The sequence below is a fragment of the Etheostoma cragini genome, chromosome 16 (assembly GCF_013103735.1).
Source record: "Etheostoma cragini isolate CJK2018 chromosome 16, CSU_Ecrag_1.0, whole genome shotgun sequence".
In the NCBI taxonomy this organism is placed as follows: domain Eukaryota; kingdom Metazoa; phylum Chordata; class Actinopteri; order Perciformes; family Percidae; genus Etheostoma; species Etheostoma cragini.
Window position 1 is genome coordinate 22,200,370 of NC_048422.1, and position 2,979 is coordinate 22,203,348.

Genomic DNA, 2,979 nt, shown 5'->3' on the forward strand with positions numbered 1-2,979 from the left:
ATTTCAATGACAGACTCAATAGCATTGTATTAAAGGGTCCGTTCACTCAACTTCAAACTATTTTTAACCGCTGAAATAGTCCCCATAAATGCTGCTGACACCATGTCCAGTGGGTTGCTGCTGAGTAATGGGGACTCTGACACCAACTGACATCCAGACACTGCCCTCTGACCCGGCTCTGCTACCTACCACAAGCCAACAGTTGGGTGAGGTTTTACACCATATGCGAGGTTAGCTTGTCGCCCCAAATTACAGTGGAGTGAATAAATGCGGACGTACACCCCGTGAGTTTAAGAAGAGTTATTGAAAAATATTGTAATATTTTATAGGAAGAGAGGCATTTGATGCATATTTAACCCTCAAGTTGTCCTTGGGTGTCAAATTGACCTGTTTTCAGTTATTATATACTTTTTTTGGTCACAAAAAAATGGGCCGTCGAAAATAGCGCTGAAAATGTCAACATTGAAATATCAAAAAGCTTTGGGAAAAACACCAAAAACGATTAAAAAACAAAAGATAATAATGTTGCAAAAAGTGATCATGGTTGATGGGAAGACAACACAAGGGTTAAGATATAACAAGGGGCAGCTGAATATGGACCCTACGGAAAATGTAGTTTTTATTTCACTTTCACTAACCTGACAAACCAGATGGTTTGTGAACACAAAACCGTCTAAGAAGCCCTCACTGGAAAGTGTTTGGAGGGCGGGCGCTTAAAAAAAAAGAAAAAAAGATACCTGGTAGGTAATGGGATTAACCATCTGTCTGTCACATCCGCCATTGTTGTTTTGAACGGAGTTTGCCCATAAACCACGCCCGTATGCGTAACGCATGCTGATTGGTTCGGTAAGCTGGAAGTTCAGACACAAACACATAAGGTCGGAGCCTGGGAGCAGTGCATAATAAATGTCTATGAAGAGACAAATGTGCAGATATACCTGTAATCCATTTGGGATTTTATTATTTATACATAAAGGAACTTAATACTTGTATTCCTTTATACAAATACAATCATGCTCAGATTCCTTTGACTTTCTGTAGAGAACAAACCCGACGAGATCACATAGGTACATTAGTAACACATTACTTCCATTTGGAATATAAATACTTTATATTGATAGTGATCGGCAAATTCAACACAACGTAGGCGTCATACACGCACATTATTCAGCTGCCTTGTGAACGCAGACAACAGTTTCTCCATCTTACCGGAGCTTCAGGACACCTGTTCTGCCTGATATTACTTTCTCCTCGACTCAACATCAGCATTGTGTTGCCTTATCAGCAGCTTTGTATCTTGCGGGGGGGATTTCCAGTGAGTATATGGGTGGCTGTTATAGATGCTACAAAGACAAGGGAAAAACAGATAGAGCGAGAGAGAGAATGACAGAAAAGGGGGTGAGAGGTGGTGATAAACAGAGTTAGGTGGGGGGTGCCTTGCAACGATAAATCAAGTTCCAGACTAATCTATTTAGCATGCTCTCACCATTATCCTGTCAGTGAAACAGCTAATTAATTAACTGATTCCACAATGAAGAGGTTTTGAATGAGCCCATTTAGATAATTACTACAAGGAGACGATTGGGCCAGTCATTTACAACTGTCACACAGGTTCCAGCGTTGGCAGCTGCCCCTCACTCCGGCGCCGGCCTTCGCCGTCACAAATACTCTTGGCGCGGCACGGTGACACCGTCGTCGACGACGACGACGACAAGGTTTACAGGTCTGAGCAGTGAGACAGAAAAAATGAGCTCATTCTTTTTGCTCTTCTGAGGTTTAGATAAAACTAATTTATCTTTAAAATCTTGTTTTATTTAAGATCAGTGTCAGTGGTGTTCCCTTCCATTAGACAGCATATTTTTGAACACATAAATGTATTTTATTCAAACGTTACTACGTACATAGATGTCAGAAAAGGTTTGTTTTCTAAATTCATCCCCGTTTTCCACCGTAGCCAGTTATATTTCACGTTTACACAGTACCATCTTACACACAGGCTAATGTCAGTAACTTCTCACACCCTGAAATCTACCATACTCAAATTAGTCAACACAGTTAGAACTAATAATCTGGCCAGGAAAACTACTCACACGTTTATAACAGCAAGGTTGAGGCAGTCAAGGTAACTTTATTCTCTTGACCGGTGTCCCTGTAAGGGTGCCTGTCATCTGAGCTTCGTCATTCTAACGCTCAAACTCTGCTATTACATGATCGTAATCGTAAATGGCACAAAAATGTGTTTCATTGAAACCTTCAGTAGAAAAAAGTAAGCTAATATAGACAAATCTTCCAGCAATGTGTCAGAATGTATTTGTAGTAACAGTGACACAACAGTGCCCAACATCATGAGGCCAAACGGGAAAACACAACATTACACCATGATGTAGGGCTGGGCAGAAGCTGTTCTACTATTTGCAATATCGATATTCAGGTATATGCTCAAAAACAATTGTCTATATTGACACAATTACATAACTCAGGTCACTACAACTATTAACACTTTTTAGAGAAAATGTGAGAAAAACAATGCTTTTGAACATTTGTGACACCAGAACACTGTTAAAAACAACTTCTTTGTAATGCAGTCCCTAAAGAGCTGAGGTATCCATTTAAAGGTTAAACGTGACAGGAAAGATGAGAGAGAGGAGAAGATATACAATGAAAGCCAGAATTCCTTTCATGCTGTCTTTAGGGGACATGATATCAGTACAAAAACAGGTGAACATCAATTCCCGCCGTTTCTTTGAACTTATTTTAAAAGAAAGGTTGCAGATGAATAAATTGACAGTTGTACATTTTGTCTGAAGACATCAGGGTAACGCACTGTGCATACACCAAGACGTTTGGGATTAGTGATGAGCAAAGATAATGAGCGAAAACACAAAAGACGCATAATGACATTTCCTCCTACAAACGATGTCTGTTGTAATTATCAGCATCATTGGCTGCAAAGTTAATAAAAGCTGTTTAAATCTTGTT

The 2,979-nt window shown here is 39.8% G+C and overlaps 1 long non-coding RNA gene across 1 annotated transcript; it reads right to left on the reverse strand.

Annotated features, from left to right (window-relative positions):
- Positions 1–761: 761 nt before the first annotated feature.
- Positions 762–1,728, reverse strand: LOC117959218. Its single transcript, XR_004659897.1, has 3 exons — positions 1,487–1,728; positions 1,210–1,343; positions 762–851 (listed from the first exon to the last, which is right to left on the reverse strand). It is a non-coding gene; the product is annotated as an uncharacterized LOC117959218 (long non-coding RNA).
- Between the last annotated feature and the right edge of the window lie 1,251 nt (positions 1,729–2,979).